Here is a 26,463-nt window from a genome sequence, read left to right as displayed (position 1 = left end):
TTTTTTTTATTGTAGTTTGCATGCTGTTTCTATTGTATTGATGGTTTAACCTAGTATTGAGAAGCAATAAGAATCAAGTTAATTTAAATGATTTTGAGGTTTACTGTACTTAATTTCTCATAACATAGAGCCATTATACTCAGAAACTGATTGATATGTTCTCCTCACACTTCTGTCACCAGCCATTTTTACAAGCTTGTTATTGATTGCACTTAACACAAGGAAAAAAGGATCATGCAGTGGCATAGGCTTTTGCTCAGTCATGCTGAAAAGCACGTCCTATTTACATCACACTGGAAACTTGGAAGGTGATTTTTCAGATCCACAACTTTTCAGTTTCAAACTCCTTTTCAACAAATCCTCCATCAGAACAAAGGGCATATATTGTTTCCTGCCAGCTCATCTATGTGGTTCATAAATCCCCATATGAACCCAATATATCAATTACAGGGGTTTCAGATTTTTGTAATTCTAAAAACGTCATGTTGGGTTAGAAAGAGAAAGAATATGTGCCCCTGGTCTGCCCTGGGATGGAAAGATGAGATGAAAGATTAAGTAATTTCTATTATTTCAGTTGGGTTTTTTCCCTGGAGAATGGGAAAAGACTACCCATTCCTAAGCTTTTACACTTCACACTTCGCAAGGTCAATTTTACAGTCAGGTTCTCCAGTAGATCCTTTTCTATAAATAGCCACATCTTCATCTTTTTCTATCTCCTTTTTCAGATTGCATCCATTTTCTTACCTTCCTTTTAGAACTCAGATTTTCAGGATTCCTGATTTTCTTTCAAGGCTCTTCACTTAGGAGACACAGAGGTTGTTAGCTGATAGTTTCTGAATGTCCTGGTAAAGACAGGAAGATCATCCTCAGTTGCTAAACAAACAAAATATCCTACCAAGTATACCTGTATCACTTTCTCAAAATGCCCTGAAATGAGATTTAGACAGAAGTAGAGCATTCTGTTCACAAATTTTAGACTATTTCCTAAGCACACTGAAAAGCCTGGTTCAAAAGTATTATTGGTTTTCAACATCACAGACAGTCAAGCCCCTCCAAAAGACTTGAAGTTTATTAAAAATGGTTTATTCTAAAATGACACTTCCAGTCTTCTATGCATGTGTTTCTGTGTGTTTTCAATTAAAGATTATATGTTGGTTCCTTCAGGTTTACCCTTACTGTACATGCAAAATACAAAGTATTATACATTCTAATGTTAAGCAAAGAGAAAACAAGAACGTATTAAACATAAAGGGTTAGAGCATTTGCAAAACTATTGTTAGGAAAGTCTAGAATGACAACAGCTGCAAAATATTGTGTCTAAACAGAATTTAGCCTATAAAAATTATTTTCATAGGGCAGAGGTAATTTTTGCATTAAATTAACAGAACCAGAAAGAGCAGAAGTCAACTACAAATGTGGTACTGAACCACAGGACTAAGACATCCTGTCCTGCCACAAAAATTCATCACTGTTAAAAGAAACTGAACAGGTGTTCTTTTCTTCATGAAGTTATGCCCAGGAACTAAGCCAGGACACAGCTGGAATATTCATTTATCTATTTCTCTAGAAAGAGATTTTAGAACAATATCAGAAATGCATGGAATATCTAACAGTCTTAGGGAAAAAGGTTACTATCATGTTTCCAGAGCAGCGATTTCAAAAGCCAGAGCCTGAAAAGATTGAACATACAATGCTGCATATAGGTAAGGATTTGTGTACAAAGGACTTAGCATAATTTCTTACTCAGTTTTCAAATTTTCTGCCAAATTTTATTCTATACTATCAGTTATAATGTCTAATTATTAAAATGGTAACTGTGTTAAGCTAAATTGGCAATTACCTGAAATGAAAAATCTTGCACTTTTAATATTTCAGCTAAAAATATGTCTGAGTTATTTCAATTATTTCTTCTTGTAATCCAGAAGGAATTTTCTCTCTTTCCATATAATGGCTGAGGCAAATATAATAAATGTTATTAAAGAGGCAAATTATAACCAACTTCAATGCCAGCATAAGGTTGCACACTTTCAAAAGAATTAATTATTTCCCATTGCCTTTTTATACCTACTGTGGAATCCTTAAATGTGCTTTTAAATACAGTTTTTGAAAGTGTCAGATTTTCACGGAAGCTCCATTTGTAGCCTTGGTGTTTCTCGTCTAAAGGACACAGCTTTTCTTCCAACAGTCTGGGCTACCCCTAGACTCAACGCGTGCCTCTCCATCACTCCGAGGCAAACCAGCCTGGGCTTAGTTTTGATTGCTGTAGATTCCACTGAAATTCTTGTCTTAAAACTATGAAATTGAATAAAGTTAACCACTTTGGCTGTCAAAGTGCTCTATTGTGTATTTGGCCAGGGTGAAATATAAAAGCTGACTTAAGTCTTCCTTAACAAATTACTGGAGAAAGAAAAGAGAAGGCACAAACCATTCTCCCATTCAAGCATTCCCCAGTTCCACCTGGGCATTCAGAGCGCTATTCTTGCCCAGCAGCTGTAGAAACACCTGAAATATTGCAGCAATTTTTACTCAGAGGCAGCACATCCATTTTCATATGTACTGCATGACATTACCAGCCCCAATCAGTGCAACCTAAACCACTCTGAGAACGACTAGTTCATTTTTTTTAATCTTCATATTTTAATTTTGAAAAATGCAGACTATATTGTATTAACCATGTTTTGCCATAATAAGGTTCCTTCCCTCCAATGTATTAAAAGTTTTACATTTTAAATTTTACATTTTACATTTACATTATTCCTAGTAACTCTTCATAACATCAGTTATACCATAGCTGAAATAAAGGCCCAAGCTCTAAACTGCAAACCAGTAAAGTCTCATGTCATGTTGGCTGAGAGCTAAATACTAAATGCATTTCCAGAAATATTATTCTCAAAGAGCTGTGTCACTGGGTGTTCCACATAATTGTGAGCTTCATTCAACTGAGTAATGACTCACCTAGAAATACATGTTCATATACAAGAAACTTTTGCCAACAAAAGAACCAGACTCTTAAAGCATGCCACCAAGGAAAATAGTTTTAATTGTAGAACAGTGATTTTGCAGTACAGCTGCAGGGCAAGACAAAAATGTAAAATTAAAGAGGGTTTGCACTGCCTTTTATATGAACACTTTCAAGTGAAAAATCAAGGATTTATAACATAGGAACATGGAATGCAGATGAAAAGGACAATGTTCTTTATTGGTCTGACATCAGAGTTCTATTTCAGTGGCATCTCTCCCCACAAATTAAGAGCTAGAATAGAAGACACACATCTTTAGGTACTGATTTGCCAGTGAAAAATGGAGGCAATCACAAGGGGCTGTAGGTTGCCTCCCACAGCTGCAGTACTCTGCAAGTGAAAAGAAGGCATATCTGCAAGCTCCACTGCTCAGACCAGGAGTGCATTTTGTCTCTGTACCAGCTTCGGTGACTGTAAAGTCCACAGGAATTATTCAAAGGTAGAACTATTTTGTGTGTTCTTGGCCACCTCCTTACAGCTTTATTTATCTTGGATTCTGAGCCAGACTTTGGCCACCAGTCAATAAGTAGAGAAAGACCTGTAAAGTGAAGTCTACCAATTCCACTCAGAGCCACAGCCAGTAATCTGATGACATCTCTCCAAAGCACTTGTTAATGTTACTCAAAGTTAAAGCCAAGAGTTGTCATGGGGACATCATAAAAGATTTGTTCAAGTCAGTTTCACAAGTCATTAGCTATCAGCTGAAATTCCTGTTTCCCTAATTCAAATTTAAGTCATTAAAGCATACCTCTCTCAGCTGCAAAAGATGACAAAAATAACCCCTCCAAAGAAGAAGCACACTCTTAAATTTTCATTAATTTACATCCTTGAACTTAACCTTCCAAACTAAAGAGAACCCAGAGTATTGGGGAAGGTGAATCTGTAATTTCTTCCTCTGCGAGGGAAGCTTTAACTGAGAAAGCATGGCATGTAAATCTACTTTATTTTTAATATGTACCATTGTCTTTCTGTGCCCTGAAGGTTTAGATGCATAAAACCAATACAGAAACTATGGTCCATAAGCAATGGGGGAAAAAATTTCCAAGTAAATAAACCCCACAGGTGTGAGAAAATATGAAAAAATAATTTTTATTTAATAACACATGATTTTTTTCAAGCACCTATGGTATAAAAACATTAATGGAAATTGAAGGGTTTTAAAATTTTCTTTATCTAGTCTTTACAAGTCATAAAACATTGACAAAAAAACACACAACCATGTCCCCAAGAGGAATGAAGACACTTGGCAGGTGCTTGAGTCATTCACACACACAGATAATTTAGTCAGTTTTACAGTGTATTAAAATCAGTTCAAATAACCCACTATTTTATTTACTTAGAAGGAAATAGTTTATCATTCTGCTCTCTATGTAGGTACACAGGACAAAAGGGACAATCGCATGAGTTGTCTTTTTTGGTTCTGGTGAGGCAGAAATGGGCAGCTCATCAGTGCAGAAAATTAGGGGATAAAACATTGTGACAGAAGAAATTCAAGAGACAAGCAACAAGGCTGGCCAGGAAAGACTAGAAATATTGATGGGAACATGTAAGGAACCTTTAATCAGATAGAAAGCTGGGGAAGCAGAGTTCAGTAGGTCACAAAATTATGCGGAACTTCAACTCTGAAATCAGAACCACTTGAGAAACATTTAAGGCAGTACTTGGTAGGGTTTAGAGCCAGCAGCAAGGAATAAAAAAAACCAACATGTTTTCTTTGTACAATGTACAGTATATAGAGAGTTGTTTATACAGTATAGCTACCCACTGCATAGTACTTTACATGTAAAGTAAAGCTCTTTCAAATTCCAAACGAAGGGCACAATGGAGAAGTTCAAGCTGGATGTGGGAAAGTAGTTCAGTATTATGGTCAGAAGGGAGGAAAAGCAGAATAAGAAATCTAGAAATGCTATATGGACGGGTAAAATAGCACCTTTTCCAAGGGGGTATTTCTATTTGAGAAGGGTGTGAAGAGTGATTTAGAGACGACTCTTAGACCTAAGGCGTCGCATGTATTAAAACAAGCACCACTCTTCAAATTGGGAGGGTTGAGGAGCAATTGCCCCCAAATCTTCTACCCACACATTGCTATTTAAGTATACCAGAAAACTTATTGAAATAAAAAATAAAAAAGACACCCAGCAAGAACAACAAAAAAACCAAACCAGAGGATGACTGAAAACAAGCTGAACTTGAAATGGTGACAAACTTTGCAAACACCACCACCAAAGACAGCACTATTATACCACTGCCTGTAGTCTGTATTGATGATAACAAGCATGGCATTATACTAAACACGAAAAGACTATGCCTCACGAAAAGAACGACAAAACCCCCTGTCCCCTTGTTGCATGTACATTCTGACTCTGAAATTCCAAGATTCAGTTATAAGACTGATATGCACATGTATGAGGAACCCAAACATTTACATAATATGAAGACACTAAAAGAAAATGAATGTTGGGTAATGGAGCTCTTTTGTGCAGGTAGCCAAAGCCTGCAAGATCACAAGCTAAAGTAGGGAAATTTATGTGGAATTTACATCTCCTGCAACAAAATTTTTCTCAAGCACAAAGTTAGCATCATAAAGGCAGATTGTATATTCCTTTATTTATAAATTCAGCAAAATGCCAAGATTTACTTGTTACAATTATTGAAGTTTAGGTAACAGCAAAGACATTTTTATTGAGGGATGTTGGTTTAGGTGCAGCCTAGTTAACTATTTTAGCAGCTGTGATCAACTATTTAACAGCTAAAAGCACACATCATTCTGGAAGACCATTAGAAAGACTTTGGGTCTCATCTGAGAAATTCTCACAGAGTATAACATTTTTTAAATTAAATAATACGCTGAAATAACTGAAAGGTGAGTCAGAAAAGCACCTCTTGACTCATACCTGTTAGGAGTTAAATCTGTATTGGGAACAATGGTATATTGAAGGCAGTGGGCAATCCTTTGAAAGCACAATTCCATTATTAACACAAGTAACATTAATTGTACAGACTTAGGAAGTTGAAAGGTAAAGAAAAGTAGAAAGAACCAGAAAATTACAAAGTTACCTTACTGCTATTATTTGTGGCTCAGCTTTTAAAAATTAAATATCAGGACAGGAATTGACTCATTGAAACATCACTATTTTTCTCTTCTTTAGAGGTAGTTATTGTCCTACCAGATCCTTGGAGTAATAGAAGCATTTTCTATGCATGGGCCTACAATTATTTCCCACATTATTGCTGACGTACAACAGTAGTTGGTAAGATTTTACTACATGGTTTATCCAGAGGAAGGCTCTCATTTGTCAATGTCATCTCCTCTGTAAATCACAGCTAAGTTTAAATCACCTGTAGTCATAAAAGACAGCAATAAACCCTTTCCTTAGGCAGATTCATTCATTTTAGTTTGAAAATTTGCATTTTTGTATTGTTACCTGTGCACAGATGTAGGCTTTAGCAGCCTTTGAAAACCACTGAAGCTCTTCAAATTAGTGAAAATGGAAGGGCAAAGATCAATGGCAGGAAGATGTATATGAAAGAAATTATCTACCAGCAAAATATTTGACATCCCCAAAAGCCTGGAACTATATTTAAATGTAAAGACTGACCATATACTGTTTTCCATGTAAGTCTTAATTTCTCTTTTTAATGATGTCTCAAAAATATTAGAACAAAGATATAAATAAAGCTCAAGACCAAGGGTGTTATTTGAATTAAACAAGTGGATAGAAAGTTAGCATTTGGGCAATGTAATATAGCATTCACCCGAACTGTTCACAGAGCACTTATTTAAGAAATTTTTCCTAACTAAGTCCCTGTGTCAAATATTCTAACATTTAGATATTAAAGAGATTAAAGTTATAGATAGTGTAGAAGCAACAGTGCTTATTCAGAGCAGAGAAGTGTGGGCAAAGAAATTAGAAGAAAATGGGTTAAAAATAAAGTATGTGCAATTACACCTTCTCAGCTACTTCTTTTTGAAAGCACTCCACTTTAGAGAAGATAAAATTTAGTACTGAGTCACCTCGTATAATTCAATTCCAGAATAACTTGCTTTTTAAAAGGGGAAATAGTGATTTGCTATTAGGAACTAAAAATTGCCTTGTGGAAAATACGCTGTTTTACCTGCTATAAAAAAACCTTCTGTATAAAGAACTATTAAAGCTCAAATTCATTATGGAAAAGTACAATAGGTTAAAGGTGTGACTGAAAACTGACCTGTGATCACTCAGGCAAGCTACTGAATATCGTCAACAACTAAATGTTGGCTGTTCTTCATGTTTTGTTTGAAAGAGTTGCTATGGAAAGATATCTAGATTGTTATTGTAGTGGGTTGAACCTGAATTGATGGACAGTCTTTTAGACTAATGATGCTTCTCGCAATTTACATATTTAAACCTCTCAGAAAGGCGGGAATTGCTTTTTGTTTCAGCTCACCTCCGGGAAGGTGGGGGAAGCCTCCAGGACCCGCCGGACCAGGCTGGGGCCCCTGCCCCCTTCCCCCCTTTCCCAACACTGTGGCACAGATCCTGGGTCGCTGTGGGGGGGGAACTGTCCCAGAGCCACAGGCAGCTAAAACCAGCCATGGACTGCCACAGCTAAACCCATCTGGCACAGCTTCTTGGGACCAGCAGGTCCTTCTCCTCTCCATGCAGAGCTGGTGGAGCCAGCGGAAGCTGGTGGAGCCTCTTTTTTGCAGCCAGCACACTTTGCGCTGAACTGAAGAAGACACCATGCAGCCAGCAGCACAAAGGGAGCGAGGCTTTCTCCACCGTAAAGCCTGAACAAGAACACCCTTCAACGTGGCGGCTTCAGAGTCAGAGAGAACGAGAAGTGAGTCACGTGGGACGGAGCTGGAAATGGCGACGGGAGAAAAGAGGGCGGTGCCACGATTCTCACGCGCAGCTTAAAAAAACTTTTTGCATGCTGTGGTAAGAAACTGTAATATCACAAACTGTTTGTCTCTTTAATCCATTTGAAGTACATGGGGGGATGAAAAATTCACGTGTGGCCCGTGAAAATTGTGAAGAGTGCCTACACCAGGCTATATAGAAGCAGTGAGAGGCTTTTAGAGACTTGTGGCGAAGAAAGCCTTTGTGTTCAGGCCAAAGTAACTCATCCTTAAAAAGATTAATAACCCCATGTGATAGCCTATGTTTGGCAGTGTGAAGGAACTGTGAGATTCTCATGGAAGAGATGTTTTACACCACAGCAAATTGTTTCTTTCTGAGTGGGTCTGCTGTTTGTGGCAGTTTGGGAGCCATGTGAAGCAGAAGAAAACCCTTTTTTCCTTAAGCATAAGAAAGAGACTTTTCAAGAACTGCAGCACTGACTAAAATGCCATGTTCTGTTATTCTTTGTGTGAGTTGGGTAAGAGGATGGAAGTGCTGGAAGGGGGGGAGGGGGTTGGCTTTAATTTCTTGTTATTTCTTTTTACTTTTAATTCTATTAGTAATAAAACTCTTTGTACCGCAACTGTTTAAGTTTGAACCTGTTTTGCCTTGCAGCTCTCTAGTTTTCCTCAACATTTTCCTATTTTCTCCTTATAAAAATAACAGATTTCGTGTGCTTGAAGCTTAGCTGCGTCAAACCACGACAGTTATCTATTTGCTAGACCAAAGACTGATGATCCAGTAAGGCACAGTTGTGATAGTACATTATTACTAACAAAACTAGCAAAGTTTTTCCTTACTCATTGAAATGATGGACAAGAAGTCACATTAAAAACAGTAAGGGAGTCAGAGTTTAAGAATTTTTTCTGATTAAAAGAAAGGTTAATACCTTTATGTAATAACTGTCAAAATGTATATAAATAAATTGTTGCTTTTTAAACATGAAAAACTATCTTATGGAGAATGGCAACATTACTTACTTAAGCTATCATAATATATGGTCAAATGTATTTATGACTGCTGTCATAATGTGATGAATTTTGTTTATACCAAGAAAGGAACAAAAACTTGGATGATAGCAGCAGAAATATGAGCAAGCAAAGAGAAAGTATGGAGATAACTGCAACAGATCAACCTTCAAATCTTATGTACTCTAGTTGAAAATTAGTATCTTCATAGTGTTATTTGCCTATAAATTTTAATTTCATTATTATTTTATATATTTATGGAATCCAAAAAGGGAGGTATTTGGTTATGTTCTTCATTTTAGAATAATGGAGCCAAGGAATAGAAGAAATGCAATTTGTAGGCTCTTGTCCATCTTTAACCTTTAAAATATTACTCTGCTCAGTGTTAAAAAAACAAAGAAAAATTTGTTATCTTGTGACTGCTGGTTGCATTGTCAGAATTATGAATTATGGAAAGAAGAATTTTAAAGATGAGCCTTTAAAACTTGCTAGTGTAGGAGAGAGCTAGAAACAGTGCCCTTGTTTTAATTTTTTTTTAATAGCATACAACAACACTGAATGAATTAATTCTCATCCATAACATGGTTTGTTATACCTAATATGATCCCTTATATCTACCACACCATGTATATGTCCTCATCTCCTAATGGTAAAATTATTGAAGCAGTTAACATGTTCTGATATAGTTATTATACTTACATTAGCTTCACCAAAATTGCAAAAGGCAATAGTAGCATCCTCACTTTATGAATGAAATTGCACGTGTATTTTCAAACAGGAGATCTGTACCTACTGATTTGTGAATGATCACAGCATATTTTTTGACAAGTAATAATTAATAACACTTCATAGACTGCTGCTCACCTGTGATTCTTTTCCAGGATGGACAATTGAAAACATTATACAGAGATTATTTGATATTCCTTTCCTTCCCTTTTTTTAAAATTAATGATTTAATAATTAAACTGCAATAGTTCATTATAAATCTCAAGGTACTACATTCCCCATAGCATTTTACCAAATTTTGAAGCTCATTGTACAAAATGTTGATATTTTGTAACAAACAGAAAGCACAGGGAGAGATTTAGTGAAGAATAAAAATCTCAGGAATCTTGAATGAAAATTCTTGGCATGAGTTCTGTTAAACATGTTGCTTTGCTTTTTTCCCAAGCAGACACAGTTCTCTGTAAGTCACTAGCTCATCCAAGGATGGTATAACACAGAAACAGCAGTCAGGGCTGGTAAACTCTGGGAAGAAGCCTGGAACATTCATCAAAACTTAGATACGTGCCACACTGAAAACAGGACATAAATAGAAATCTCTATTGGTTGTTCCCTCTCTCAGAGGCAAAATCCCCACTATTTTGAGTGTTTCTGGGGCAGACTTCCTATTACATTACACTACACCACCAACCTTTGCTTGAAAATAGCCAGCCTCTCCTATCTTTTTAGAGATACACATTCACAGATCCTAATGAACTTCCCATTTAAAAAGAAAAACATCTTGATTTCATAGAAAAATACCATGGCCTATTTTACAACAGAAGTAGGGGATGATAATGTTTAAATACATATTCTGTATTGTTTCATGAAGGAACTCAGAAAACCTTTATTCTTATTCACACATAAATGATTTTAAAGTTTCCAGAAACATAAATCTGAAATAAACTGTTTACAAATTTGTAGTGTATTGCAAGCAACCTGTAAAGATTCCCATTTATGTCAATTAAAAAAAAATTATTATGCATGTGTAATAGTGTATAGTTTGCTTATAAGCAACATTAGAATTTCAAGGTTTTACCCAAGAAATATCATTATCAAAGATTTGAGGGTCTAGCACAGATGTTAATTCTTTGCTGATGCTAAATGTACCTGAACAACTGAAACTTTATATATAATGTTATCGTGTGCTCACCTGACAAAATACTATTTATCTTTCACATAATTCTTTTACATAATATTTTATTACTGTAATAAAATAATTTTCAAATATGCCTTTAGAAGGACACTAAAGTAAAGTTTATTGAATAACTTATTAAAATCTTAATGCTTAAATATACACCAATAATTTAAAATAATATATATTGCAGCTAACGCATCATTATTTTGTACATTTTCTATGATATATGCTACATATTTTGGATTAAAATTGTATTATTTAAAGTCTACTTCTGTTTGCAATCAACTTTAGAGCAATTGAGTTTTCTCTGAGTGGCATGGTATTCCTTACAAGATTTCTATTAATACAAGTAGGTTAATTTCAAAGAAGCTGAATTATAGGTTTGTTGAAAGTCATTGCTTTAGCAATCACAGGATTGTGAATTCGGTAATTGTTTACCAAATGCTTTTTATCAGGATCAAAAATGTTTCCCAAGATTGGAATGCATTTCTTCTATTTGAGAGTTCTGTGTATGGTAGTCCCTGTAGAGAAGTTGACATGTGTATTACAAAATGAGTTGATTTTCAGCCTTTGATACAGAATCACAGAATATTCTGAGCTGGAAGGGACCCACAAGGGTCATCAAGTCTGTCTCCTAAGTGAATGCCCTGTATGGGGATCAAACTTGTAGCTAGAAAATCTGTATTAATTTTTCCCTTTCTTATGAGTATGTGAACACTGGTGTACACCTCTCATAAATGCAATAGTCATACTGGATACTCTGGAACTGGTGCAGAGGCTCTCAGTCTCCCCTTCACCTTGTTACATTCTGTATAAATAATTAAATACTCCCTTAAGCAAAGTTGATAACCTATTTTTACCCTCTTGTATTTACCAGCGACAAGGATACAGGATCCTCCTTTGTACCATTCATTTTGCCTAAATTATTTAATTCATGGCAAAATACTTATCTGAGAAGAGAGTAAGAGAAGGGCATGGCAGAATTCTTTATTGCTTAGCAGTTGACTTTACTGACACCTGAGATAAAAGACTATGTTTGACTTCACAGATCCACCTTAAGTTATTCAAGGTAATTTTTAAATACTGACATTTTTAAAAGTCTAAAACAATCACTACTGTCATGATTGTCCTGGGGTGACTTTATGATGTGTATCCCATGTCGCTGCCCTATGCCCAGAAATTAACTTTGTGCCTTTCTATGCCTCTAAACTGAGCCTGAGAGGGGGAAGGAAAAACAGAGCAAAACTTTTTCAAAGCAGTTTGCAGCTTGTTCAAGGTCACACAGAGATAGCAGTTTTTCCCAGCTGCCGCAGGGGAGTGAGGAGGCACCCAGCTTGCTGCTTTCCAGTCAGCTTTTGGCCAGTTTTTTTTCAGTTTCCTTTTCTCTGGAGAGAGACGGAGAGTTGAACTTTGCTTTTCCTTCTCTGGAATTCCGGATTTTCTCCCTTTTCTACTGGACTGCTTTCAACCTCAGAGCACATCAGGAGGACTTTCCACCGGGCACAGAGGGCCTGGCCCTGGGCCAAGCCCCAGCTCTGAGGAGACCAAAGGGAGGACTCTAACACTTCTTCCCAGGTTTTTTCTCCACAGCGAGAGATTTTATTATTTAGCATTATTTTCCTTTTCCTGTGTGTTTGTTAAATAAATAGTTTTATCTCCTTCACTTTCCTTCGAGGAAAATTTATTTTTCCCGAACCCGGTGGGGGAGGGGTGGTTGTGCCTTCTCTCAGAGTATATATTTCTAAATTTGGCCAAACCGGAACAATGATTTAGCATAGTTAGAGAGGGCTCCAGCCACGGAAGTGATTTTTTGGGAAGAGGTGCTTACAGCTTCCTCTAGACGCAATAGAACCAATCAACTGGCTAGTTTGAATATTGGCAACTTTTTAAAGCCACCTAAGAAGCTTGACACACCTCTGTGATACACACTTAAGAACGAACAAACCCTGGGAAAGCTCTCTTGCTTCCAGCTTTTGGACAGGTAACTGGGGGGGGGCTGCAGGCGGCCCAGCAGGGACACAGCCATCCCGGAGCCGTGCGGGCCTGTTCCACCTGCTGTCCCCCGTGCGGGCCGGCCCCGCAGCCCTGCTCCCTGCAGGCGGCCCGCGGCGCGGCTCGCCAGGCCCCCCCACCCCCTCCAGTGAGGCCAAAGGTTCATCTGAGGCTGCTGCCCGGCAAAGATGATGTGACCAACAGCGAGAGGCAAATTCCAGCTGCAAGGCCCGGGTGAGATTAACCCTTTTAGTGCTGTAGGATTCTCCAGAACAGATGAAGCCTGCAGACATCAATCCTCTCCCGAGTCAGAGGAAGAGGAAAGGTGAAGGCACATGAAGAAAACACCATAAAGACACCAAAGTCAGTGAAGAAGGAAGAGCTGAAACCCTGAGAGAGGAAAAAGAGGAGATGCTTCAAGCTTAGAAGCTGAAATTCTGTTGCAAAGCTATGGTGATGGACTATGATACATCAGAGTACCCATTGTAATTTCATGAAAGTATGGGGGGGTGAAGAGTTCAAACTGCAATTGTGAGCAAAAGTACCTGTGCTGAAATAAGCAAATGTTGAAATAGCTGTGATTTGATGAGAAGCTTCAACAGAGAGAGATGAAAGTGATGCGGACCCTTGCTCCCAGGGGAGGAGGAAGGCCTCTATTCCTGGAGCTGAAGATGCTCCCAGAGACAGGTGAAGAGAACCTTTGCTTCTGAACAGCTCATCCTTAAAATGGTACCTCATTAGCTAAAGACTGAACCCTCAAAAGCAGTTGTGGGGAGAGCTGTAAGTCGAGGGAAGGGACTTTCACATGTGAGCAGAGAACCAACCCGGGCGGCTGTCTCACTGTGACATTGAAGCCATGAGAGAATTGTTTCCTGTGGAGATGTCTCCATAGCATGAGCAAGAGAGACTCCTCTCCCTATGTGAACTGAAAAAGATTATTACAGAGGTGGTAAACTGACTGACAATCTCAAGGGTTGTCTTTTTACATTGTCAGTGGGAGAAGGGAGAAAGGTGGGGGGAGGAAACTTGTTCTGAAGCTTTAGTCTGTTTTTTTTTTCTTTCTTTCTTTTAGGTCTGTTAATAAACTTCTTTATATTCCTTTAAGTTTTGTGGCTGCTTTGCTTTCTCCTAATTCTTATCTCAGAGAAGCAAAATAAGTAAGTAATGGATATTTTGAACTGAACCACTTCAACTACTGACCCTTCAAATTACTTAGTAATTTCAGTCTGCCTCAAAATCTAGTATCTTTTTGCTATTTATAGGAAAAGGGAAGAAGTAACTTTTTTTCTGATTAATAGTAAAGAATGTGACAAGTAGTGTCCCTCAGGGGTCTGTATTGGGACCAATGTTATTTAATATCTTCATTAATGACATAGATGAAGGGATCAAGTGCACCCTCAGCAAATTCATAGGTAACACCAAGCTGAGTGGTATAGTTGACACACGTGAAGGGCAGGATGCCATCCAGAGGGACATGGAGAAGCTTGGGAAGTGGGCCCATGGGAATCTCATGAGGTTTAACAAGGCCAGGTGTGAGGTGCTCCACCTGGGTTGGCACAGCAATACCAATACAGGCTGGGGATGAACAGACTGAGAGCAGCCCTGCTGAGACAGACTTGGAGGTGCTGGGGAATGAGAGGTTGCACATGATCTGTCAATGCGTGCTCACAGTCCAGACAGCCAATTGTACCCTGGGCTGCATCCAAAGCAGTGTGGCCAGCAGGGTGAGGGAGAAGATGCTGCCTCTCTGTTCCTCTCTGGTGAGACCCCAGTGGAGTGCTGCATCCAGCTCTGGGGTCCCCAGCACAGGAAGGACAGAAAGGACACTGACATCCTGGAGCGAGTCCAGAGGAGGCCACAGAGATGATCAGAGGGATGGAGCACCTCTCCTACAAAGGAAGGCTGAGAAAATTGGGTTTGTTCAGCCTAGGGAAGAGAAGACTTTGGGGTGACCCCATTGCAGCCTTCCAGTACCTGAAGGGAGCCTACAAGTGAGCATGTGCTCCATGGTCTAACGACAGCGGGTCCTGCACAGGAAACACGAGGAGAAAGGATGTATTTGCTGATGAAAAGCACATTGGTCTCATGAGGGAAATTAACAGAAACTGGAAGGAAGAGTTTCGTATCATGAAGAGTAATTTGTAAAAATTTTCAGGAATAGCCCTCTTAGGGTGCGCATTTTGTTCCACTGAGCATAAAAACAGTTTATATGATCATTTTATTGTGGATATTTCAAATAAGAGCAGATGGCTCCTAGTCTCATTCTCAGGCCTGGATTTCTTTCAGCCTAACATGTAAGATACGTGCTCAAGTACTGAGTTAAGTACACTGAGTCACCTCTTGTTGAACAGGTATGTTTCTTAATGGGGAGGCAGGAGGGGAAAGAAGTGTGTGCATTCAGCTTTCAAATACAGGTAAGGCTTTTTCTTTGTTGCAAAGTACTGAAAAGAATAATTTTCAGTTTCAATGGGTAAATCAGGTCCTTGCAAGGGAGAGTCAGACTAAGTTACTGAGAAGGACATCTTCAAATTCCGGGCTTCTGCTGAAGGAGGAAAAGTCTTGCATTCCACAAGAACAAAAAATTAGCCTCTTCCCTCTTCTGCTTGTTTATATACATTTAAACTTAAATTGTATAGCAATAATTTATATCAGAGCATTGTGTGTGCTGTGTGTAAGCCACTGCCCAGCAAGAAGTTCTCACTGAAGTTCTGGCAGGATATCGTGCCTGGGGACAGGCATAAAGCTGACCAATGCCCCCAGAGAATAAAATGGAATTATTAAGAATTTTACTTTCTAAATTTTTGGCTAATAAATCCCATCGATTATTTTTTAAATTAATAATTCATGCACCATTTATGGTGGCTTTTAATTTCTTGTTTCTCTCAGCATCATTCAGGCTGATTCAGTAACACAGAGTACCACTGTTAAGGGTTTTAATTGTTTCTGCACCTCTCTGCTTGCACAGCAACAGATATGGATACTTTCTTTTGGCAAACTGAAGAGTAGTTTAAAAAAACAGCTTCTAAAAGAGAGTGTTATTTCATTTCTTGGATACTTTCTACAGTCTTTCTTGTGCGATGTATTTACTGTGCTATCAAAAATAGAGCTGTTCTTCCACTTTGTCTCGTTCAATGAAATGCTATACGTGGAAGAATATAAGTTTTAAAGAGTGACAAGTTTTATTGAACAACTCCTAGACTGTGAGAGAAAGTCAATAAGGTATAATAAGATGACAGCAGTGTTGATAATATAACAAATCCTTTAATATAAATAGCAAAGAAATGTTGACACAACATAAATTGAATATACTTCTATATGACACAAATATGTCTGGTGAATCCATTGAAAACAAAAGAAAAAACTTCCATTCCAACACCCTGAAATCACCAGGAAAGTCTTCATGTAATAGAGATATACTTCCTTGACAGAGATTTATAAGGATTTAAGGGTGATTTGCTTACTTCTCTGTATTTTACAAAGACATTATTGAACTCATACAGGATCTTTGGGATAGAAGATCACAAGCAAGTTTGCAATTTAGATGATCTTTTTATGATCCTGACCAGGCAGAAACGAGTACAGATGGTGACATTCAGACATGAGTTCGTCTTCAGTATAAAGCACAAAGCAGTTACTGAGTTTGGTTCCATAGAGCCACATTAGAAAAAGAGGACTCCTGTTAGAGGAGTGTGAAATGTCATTAATGTTTTATTTAAAGAGTGAGTGCGAAGAAAGGTGGTTATTTAGGCTGCCATGAGAAAAAAAAGATTACAAATTCCTAGTCAAAAGAAGTGACTGGCAAAATGTGAAAGCCTCATATAGCTTTGATTGCAGTTAAAGTTTAGCTAAACTTTACTATCAGTAAATTAAGTTGTATGGAAAATACCCAGAATTTAGCAGAGTGTAGATTACTCAGTGGTAAGTCACAATAAGAATGTGCAAAGTACATTTTATTGTATATGTATTCGATTCACACTGACAAAGAGTAGTAGTTTCTTTGATACCCATCAACTCCTTTTCCTTACATTATAATTTTCAATTTCAAACCCACTGCAGCACAAACTTTGCCTTCTCACAGGGCTGCAGTTGTGTGGTTTTTTCTTATTTGTAGAGATTTCTGTTCTTTTAAATAAGCCATAGGTTTAGTTGCAATTATAATTAACGTCAGCCTGCGAAAGCGAGTTGTAACTCTTGCTTGGGTATCCCTTGAAAAAAAGGGTATACAGGCGAGAATTACACAAAAAAATATTAAAAGGATAGAGAACTTTCCTTTCAAGATGTTTTTTTCCGATGTGTAGCAGTTCTTCAGCAGGGGAATTATAAGGAGACACTTTACTACCAAGGTGAGATGGCTTGCTGTTATTTTCTTTTACTGCTGAAAGGCAGTCTCTTGGAAAAAAAAAAAAATTACCCATACTAGCACATGGTTACAGCTAGAAGACAGGAGTGTAAATGAACAGATCATCACCCACTAATATGGAAAGGAAGTTTCTACTTTATTCTGCCCGCAGCTGAAACTATGGGAAAGATTTACGTAGAAAACTCATCCTTTCCCAGAATAAAATGTTGGTGAATTAGTTGGATCAATGTCAAATATGAAATTTTGGAATGAAAAAAGAGAGATATCATTAAACAAGTGATGTTTAGCTGCCACAATCAGCTGTCAGCTAAAGGGAATGAATTAATGAGAACTGCATCACCTTGCTCAATATACTAAGTAATTGCTTGAGTTCAGATTTTCTGGACATCTGGATTTCATCTTGGTTTCCTATTTACACCATATCTAGAATGAACTCTGTACACTTCCTGTCTCTAGAAGTAATATTAAATAATATCCAACAGCAGAAATGTGTCCATTATTCTGGTTTCAGAGACTTTTTTTTCAAATAGATGCTTATTTAGCACAGTAGATTTATACTACACAATACAACAAAGTTAAATTGAGAGTCAAGTTATAAGTCAGCTAGATTACAGGCAACCATAATAAACGTAATAGATTTAGAATGGCCTAATATATTCAAACAAATTATGTGTTGGATTAGATAACACCATTGCAGTGAGAGTAGTTGACCATTCTGCAATCATTATATGGGACTTATGACTTTACTACTTTTTACATTCTCAGAATCATCATTAATGACAGCAATTCAGTCTGAATCAGGTATTATTCTAATATAGACTACTATGACACAAATACATTTCTGGAGGTGGCTACCTCCTCACAGTGAAATAGTAATTTTCCCAGTGAGATCATCTTTTTCTGCTCACCCAGCCTCCATGCAGTAAAAACACCCATCCTACTTTCATATTCTGACTGAAGGGGCATGAGATTCCCTACAGCACTCCATGCTCCCCACAGCCTCACTATGTCTTGGAAGATTAAATAAGATCCTGCATTTATGTACCCATGCCCTTCTCTATTCCCCAGCTAAGGAAGAATTGACTCAGCCAAGGAAATGGTAATGTAACAGCCAATATAGTTCAAAAGTCAATGATTAAATAACATTGCATCACAGGAATGCAGCTATTCTTTTCTGATTGTAGCCTGCCTGCAAGATTTTATCCCTGATTCAGGCCTAAAATACAATTCTACCTTCTGGTAACAATGTCATCTATTTATTTTTTACATTAAAATTGATTGTTCAGGTTGGGCTGGGAGTTAAGGAAAGGGAAAATCAGCTGTCTTATTATAATGAACTTGTTTTGTAACATGAGACCCCAAAAGAACTGGTTTTGTATCACACAGCACTGAAGAACACAAGATTGAAAGCTCCTGCAACAAAAGGAAGCTTCCTGACAAGCTGTTCCCACCCTTGGAGCCATACTAACATAGGGACTTCTCAAAAGGCCATCATCTTCTAGATTTGTAATCACCATCTAAAAAGCTTGGGCAGCCTTACCAGAGCCAGGACTTTCCTTCCACACATCAGGGGGTTTCAAAGTCCAAGCAATACAGACCTGTCACTCAGGTATGCATCAAGAAAGCTACAGATGGAGGAAGTTCACCTCAAGGCTTTAGCTTTGACCTTCAAGGCTCTGCTGGTTTTTCTCCAAGGCATGTTGGAAACCCACCAGCTGTAACCTGTGTATGAGTTTTTCGGGAGCTATAGCTCCCAACAGCTTCAGTCAGGAAGCTACATGAAATTAATGGGAACAAACTGAGGCTGTCATTTCACTGGTTTCACATTTATCCCCTCTTCCAGCAACATGGTGCTCCTTTCTCCATGTGATGAGGTCTTGGTGAACTCCAGGCTAAGGATCCCAACCTATACTGGTTTTTAAAAACACTCGTAGTGAGTCACGTTCACAAGGATTTCTTAAAATGTAAATTTATTTTACTTTTATTTTTATGTTAATATGTAAACATAAAAATATGTTTATTTGGGGGGTGTTTGCTCACCTATTTGTTTCAATCTTCATGGATGACTAATTTAGAACAAGGATAGTTCAAATTAAAAATATATAAAATGGAGTTTCTGATTTTAAATGGAAGCTAGAGATAACACTGAGAAACAAAGCAACTTAATATTACAACTGTTAGAACTGTAAATGACATAGAGGTGCTGTAAAGATAAATAGTGCTGTTAATTCTTCACTAAGTGTTAGACACTGTAAGTCATTAAGATGTTTTTTCTCTAATGGAAGCAATTTCAGCTGGCTGATGATTTTTCTGCAGAATTAAATTAATTCTCTGTAATGAAAAAATTGCAAAAATGAGTCAATTTTCCTACTACAGAGTTTTATGAAATAGTTTATCTGGAAAAATACTAACTTTCTTAACATTCTTACCCTGTTCCCCAGAATTATTACACTATGGCTTCCCTTGTAAATCACCTGTAGTTATTTCCAACAACTCTTAGTATTTACTCAATGCTAATTTGTAAAGTAGGCTATTTAAGGAATATGTTGATATATTGAGTGAGGAAAATGTGAGCTGAAAAACAATAGAGAATCTAAGCACCTAACCTAAATTTCAGAGCTTATACAGCTTTAAACCATGTTTCTTCTATGATTAAACCTAAGCAAATTCACTTTTTATATTAGCTTAGTAATGCATTGTTAAACCACAACAAAACCTTGCATGGACATTGTGATTTCAATCTATATCTAGGCCATATCAATGTAAATTGGTTTAATTTTAGTTTAAAACAATATTGTAAATCTTTCCTAAATATCCACAGGGCTTTACAGGTTTTTAACAAAATTACTTCAAAATGTCTTCTTGTCAAACCTACAAGATTTTCAAATCCAAGTAAAGATGCTTGAAACTCAGAGTAACCCTCTCACAGGGTTTCAGAGCTGTGAGATGAAATCAAATCATTTTCAAGATTTGCAATCAGAGGCAATCAAAAATCAAGGGAGAAATAATTGAGGCTGTAACAACATCAGCTTTGATACCAGTGTTTTCTGCTTTCCCAACAGGGTGGTGTAAGGAAGCCTGTGCAAGGAGAGAATCAACCCTAGTTCTCGTAGCACTCAAGTACCAGAATCCATCTTCTGCCATTCCTCCTCCTTTCTTCCTTCACAGGAGGGGGGAAAAGCATTCAAAATCACAGAAAAATCTAAGTTAATACATTCCCTCAGATACTGGGAAGCTCTAAAAAGCTTTTAGCTGTTCAGAAACACCACCAAGAAATCCATACAGGTCCATTTCAGGAAGGGCAGAGAACAGATCATATGCAGTTGTTTGAGTGATACTTATTAAAAAAAAAGTAGTGATACACCTGTCCAAGAAAAGAGTAATACCCTATGTCTAAGATGTTTTCAGGCACATTATATTCTACTGAAGTGTCAAGAATAAACATTAGCCACTGGGCAGATGGAATTCATGCTGAGAGAGTAATGCAATGTCCAGTACAGTGAAACCACAAAGAATAGTAACTACCAAATTGCAACATGATATTTGCCTGTGCTCAGAGCTCAGTGGGAAATCCAGAACCAAGTTCTTCCATTGTGATTATTCACCATTTAGAGCTCTTATTTAGTAGCTTTGCTCATAGAGCATTGCAGGATTCTTAAAGGACCCTTAATCAGCTGACTGCTACATTTTCCAGTGCAAAGAAGGGTTGAGAAACACTGCAGCATCTCACCCCCACACACACACACCCTACACCACCCCACCTCTTCAAGTGTCCTGGCAAACTGGTTAGTTTGCCTTATGTCAGGGATCTTTGCTTAAAGGTTTTTTCTGCATCTCACCCACTTATCATCAGCTGAATGGCACACAGAGACCATATTTAGATTAGTGAATCTGGCCCTTAATTTCTAAATGTTGTCACCTGATTTGGCTTTCTATAGCCCCACTGATATGATGTAAACTAATACAAAACTTCTGCCTTTGCTACTCTGTAGTTTCAGGATTGTGCATAAAGAAACAATTCTTTCAAAAATCAGCTCTTTTTAACAACTCTGGGTACACTTCTTTGAAAAGTTGTCTTTATACTATTGTTTCTGATTAGATAGCTCTAAATTTAAGTCATCATAACTTTTACACTTAATATTTGTCATGTAATAACTCACCCCCTGATAGTCTGTGATTAGAGAGAGACAATATCTCCATCTCCTTGTCGTGAGTTCCAATGCAGAAGTTTACAAAGGTAAAAAGAGGTTAATTACCTGAAGATTGGTTGAATAATCCCACTGTAATGAAAACTAATGAAAAAGGCTCAATAAAATGATGTTAAAAAATAGTCTTCTAATGTTGAGTCATATACTAAACTAACCAAAAAGGGAATTTTGTTTCTTTTAAAATTTCACATGGGGAACCTTCAAAAAAGAACACAGTCATTAACAAAGTTTAATAGCTCCTATTGTTCTCTTTCTTAGACTCTCTTCATTGCACCTCAGTACATACTGGGCACAGTTCTTCAACAAAAGTGCTCACCATAACTCATAATGTGTTTACAACTAAAGATTAGTTTCTAGAGTAACGTAGTGTTAACATCAAAGTACATATAAATACTATGGTTTCAAGAAATTAAAATTATGCTCTACTTTTAAATAGAATATGGAAGTTTATAGTTTCTACGCTGAGCAAATTTGTTTGGAGTATGTTTTAGGTTTTGTTAATTATTTTCATTATTTTGATAACAATCCTTTTATCCCATGCAGATAAAATCGATAAGGCATGTCCTTCTGAGTGCAGCATAACTTTTCTTTTTCCATTTTGGGATTTAGCTGTCTGAGGAACTGTTCTGAGGCATTTTCATCCAATAGCACTATCTCTCTTTAACAAACAAACTCTTTAACTCAGGGCCTCACTAGAACATGCTTTGCCTTGGCTAGAAAAGTGACACCTCTTAGAATTGTAGGATAAGACTCCTCTCCGAAATGGACATCTTTTAATTGTTACATGGAGAGGTTACCTTAAAGAGTCTTTCTTTAAACAGAACACTCAGGCTTTTATTTAAAACTTTTATATGAGCATTTGGAATGTTTTTACAAAACTTACACAGTGTTTGAAATTATAAAAACTGTTGCACAGTTGACATATGAAGACAAGTAGCAAAGTACCTGCTCAGAACATAAAAATTTTGGTTTATCTTTTCATAAATACACGCACATAGAAATGATGGTATAAAGTCAAGGAGAATGGCATTACAAAGCCAAGGAGATTCTAAATCAACTGATTTGCTTGGGGTTTTTTCCTATGTTTATAGGAGGCTGAGCAGTACCATTTAAAACATTACAAGATTCTATTTGGTTTGGTTTCTTGAATGAGCTGTTATGAGTATTTTCACGAATTTCATTAGGAATTTTTTTTTCTGTATTCTGTATTTTAAATACTCTAATTAAGCTCCATAATTAGCCGGCAAATCATATACTAATTTACTGGATTTTAGCCTTAGCATACAGGAGATTAGGTTTAAAGTATCTCAATTATTGTCCTTTCTGAGGCCATAACATCAGTCAGCTGTAATTCACACCCTCACAGCTGAGTTCTAACTCTACCCAGGTTCTAGTTCAAAACAAAGCAAATATCAGAACTTTCTTAACCTAAACAAGGGCTGCCAATGAATTAAACTATTCCTTTAGACTTTGCCCTAAAATATATTAAGAGCAATCATTTCATCAAAAATACTGCAGAGCCTCTTGAGGACATCAGTACATTTTAGATGAGGCTTTTTAAAAATCACTACAACAGATCACAGTGTAACCAATGACTTTAATTATTTGTTGCCTGCACTAAAGTATGCATTTGAAAAATGCAAATACAGTAATGCTTAGATGAGGATAATTAAGTTAGGCTTGAGCCATCCTAAAAACTTTTTAGCATATATACTCTTATCCTGAGTATATGGATGTGTGAATTAACAGTTATGATTATTTGGCTGATTTGTTGCTGAATGAACAGAAGGAAAAGCCAAGCCAAGGATACTTACTGTCTTTCCAAAACTGCTGTTAAATGCCTTATCAAATATTTTGAGTAGGATTACTACTCATATAGTTAACACTGAACTTTTTTTATGAGGAAATATTTGCAATATATGGTAAAGCAATTTGGACTTTTTTCTCATTACAATAATTTCAAAAGAACTGGGATAGAAAATTACACTACCTAATGGATTTCTTCTTTTCTCTACAGCTTCAGGAACATAACCATCTGCCTCCATCCACACCTCCCCCCTGAAAAAGCTACTAGCTGCAATACATGGTCACCTGTTAGCACTTCTTATGCTATAAAAATTGAGTGAAAGGATCCAAGCATTTGTAGTTAAGCCTTTATGCCTAACCAGAAATGGAAATACTATACTTAAAACTGCCTTTGTCTAAAAATCTCAAAAAAATCAACTTTCCTCAGTATGAAGTGACAATACATACAGGTTATTGTTCCCATTGTTCTACATTATGAGCCTGGATCACTAATGGAAGTAGCTAAGATAGCCTGGAAAGCATATTCCCAACCAGGATCTCTGGTCAATAAATCCTAGAGGAGGAATCTGAAGGACAGCAAGAAGAAAAGTGGTAGGAGGAAATTGTGTCAGCAGAGGCAAATTTCTTTCTACTGTTGTTATACAACAAAGGTACACTAAAAGTGGTTCCTGAATACAGGTAACAGAATTTACCACCTGAATTGACAAATTTTAGCAATAATTTTCAAATGTAGCAGTATCTAAACTAAAGACTCTGTGCCTACTATTAAAATGCTAATGATGGGAAGCATAGTAGTGGTGTCTGTATTTTTTGTGACAGTCTTCCCTTCCAGTCTGAGTATGAACATGCTTTTGCATTTACCACATTTCATTATTGTTTATAAAGAACTTAATAGAAGTACAGACTCACCAATTACCTTAGTATGCCTGAACACATTTGTATTTTTCTTTCTAATCCTCTCATGTTCAGTGTTAGATTGCCTTAAAACAGTAAGTGTATACTTCAGACATCAAAATTCATCTCCAACCTCTCATCAGTTTAAAATTGCACACCATTTTGCAATCCACCAGTCATTTGATTGACACAGATTGTTGGCTTTCACACAGTAAGACTTGAACACAAGCCAAATGCATATCATACATTCACTGACTTGGCAGGAGCATGGTTGCATAGGCCAGTTTTTGGAGCTGATAATCCAGCCCTGGCCCTCAGTGCCTAAATTTCCTTTTAACATCTGTTATTCAGCAATAAATGCACTGGACTGTGAAAAACAGGTTCATATTGTATGAATGTTCTTGAATCCTCTGTTTGGGAATTTGCATGTGGTACATAGTTAAGTCCGTGGCTGAAGCTGGCTGGAATCAGTTTCATCCGTTGAAGCAGATGAGTTGAAAAACACATTCAATTATATCAGCTGTTCCTTTTATACAGGTGTGCAGATTACTTGAATTTCAACAGTCCTTTAGAATAGCCTTGGCAAAATTCCCCCCTCCTTTTTTTTTTTTCATAAATATGTCTTTTGATTTGCAAAGAGAATACATACAAGTTCTCATCTTTCTCTGAGCTGAAAAAAAGTGTCACACATTAAAATGGTATGCAGCCCTGAAGAGATCATCCTATTTCCTTGAGCCAGTAAATCCTATCTAAATTTGTATTTCATATAAACTGTGCCAAATATCCCAGTTTGAACCTGAGTTTGATCACAAAGTTTTCAGCAGCTTTACCAAGTATCCTGACTGTTTTGTACCTATTAACTTGAAGCATGAAAAATATGCAAAACCAATGTATCTTTGTCTCCTAATAATACAAATTGAAAAGGTAAATATCTTTGGAGCAGATCTATAATTAGTAACTTGTAAATTTGTGTAAGAATTTTCAGGCATGATTTGCAGAGATGACTTCACAGAAATATTCTCCCTTTATTATTTACAAAATAGAGCTGCACATCTTCCCCCTCGTGCCATCAATTGACATCTCTTTGTAACAAGCACTACAAACTATCTGAAATTGCCAGCACCTTCAGCTTGGTTGGGGTTATACACTTATATAAAAACTGAAGGACAGGATACATTTGTTTGTTCTTAGTATCTACTAACATGACTTGAAATTAAATTCTGTTGTAACTTTTGAAATCCAAATGTCTTTAAGCCATGAGTGTAATTTTATCTTCCTTCAAAGCCCCAGGGGTTTGGCTTCCTGGGCTTAAGCCTAGATTTTGGTGCAGCTGTGTGACCTCAGGTCAGACAGCTGTGCAGAAAGAGCTGTGCAGCATGAGCCATGAGAAGTGAGGTCTGCCCTGCCCTGCTTTGCAGTTGTGTTTGGCTGGGCTGCTTGTCCCTTGTCCTGTCCAAGCTGTGCCACAGCAGTGCTGGCACCTCTCTGCCACAGACCTGTGTGGTGCTCTCAACTCCTGCTGACACCAGACCTGCTCTGCTCACCATGAGCAGGTGAGGGGGCTGTGGGGACAGAGTTTGGCCATCATATCTCCATCCTTGGCTGCCTCATTGTCATCCTCAGCTGTTGGCTGACCTTGATCTCTGGAGCAGTCTGCCCTTGATAGAGCTTGGTGGAATTCTGCTGTGTCCTCAGCTGCCTGACAAAGGAGGATTGAGTCTTACCTTGTTGCATCCTTGAGGAATCATCTTTCAAATCTGTGTGGTTTGTTCTTATTAGCCTAAGCAAATACTATGGAAAGGTTAGCTTAGGACAGATAAAAATTCAGGAGAACACTATTGAATTTCTGTTTTCTCTCTGGTTCTCTTTCAGTTTGGTACATACTTATCCCCTTTCAAAGAAGGTCACTAGCATAAGAAACTCAAACTGCTGTTAGGTGTCCTTTCTTATTACCTCTTCAGAAGTAGGTGTACGACATAAAGTTACCCACTTTGTGTAAAGTGAAAAAGGTCTTGGCACATATTGAAATATTACAAATACCCCTCAGTGCCTCTCTCAAACGGGCAGCATCAGCAGGATAGTTATCCTACTTACAAAACATCTCCTGTGACTTTTTTGGACCAAACAGATGATGGCTATGTGGATGTTTCAGCCTGGGAACTTTGGGAAAGCCACACGTATAGAAGTTCTGTCGCATAAACTCTCCTGTTGTCCAGTGTGGACAACATTGGCTGCATGAGGCTCTGACTCAGACCAGGGAAGTCTAATTTAGATGTACTTTACGATCACAACTACTCATTGCTCTGTATTTCCTGGTTTTAACTTACAGAACACAGCCTGCAGTCTAATTCTTGTAAAACATCCCTGAGCAGAGGGATTTGGATGTTCTCTTTTCTTGAAATATAGTTTATCCACTGCAGACTGTACTGCTG

The 26,463-nt window shown here is 37.5% G+C and overlaps 1 long non-coding RNA gene across 2 annotated transcripts in view; it reads right to left on the bottom strand.

Annotated features, from left to right (window-relative positions):
- Positions 1–750: 750 nt before the first annotated feature.
- The window catches only part of LOC120409821, a 38,951-nt gene continuing 13,238 nt past the window's right edge, over positions 751–26,463 (bottom strand). For both annotated transcript variants that reach the window (XR_005601633.1, XR_005601634.1), the window contains exon 5: positions 751–842. This is a non-coding gene — a long non-coding RNA (uncharacterized LOC120409821). The remainder of the gene's footprint in view (positions 843–26,463) is intronic.

This window comes from Corvus cornix, chromosome 2 (genome assembly GCF_000738735.6).
Source record: "Corvus cornix cornix isolate S_Up_H32 chromosome 2, ASM73873v5, whole genome shotgun sequence".
NCBI classification, from domain to species: Eukaryota; Metazoa; Chordata; class Aves; order Passeriformes; family Corvidae; genus Corvus; species Corvus cornix.
The sequence above is the reverse complement of the archived record's forward strand: the minus strand, read 5'-3'. Positions and strand labels throughout refer to the sequence as shown.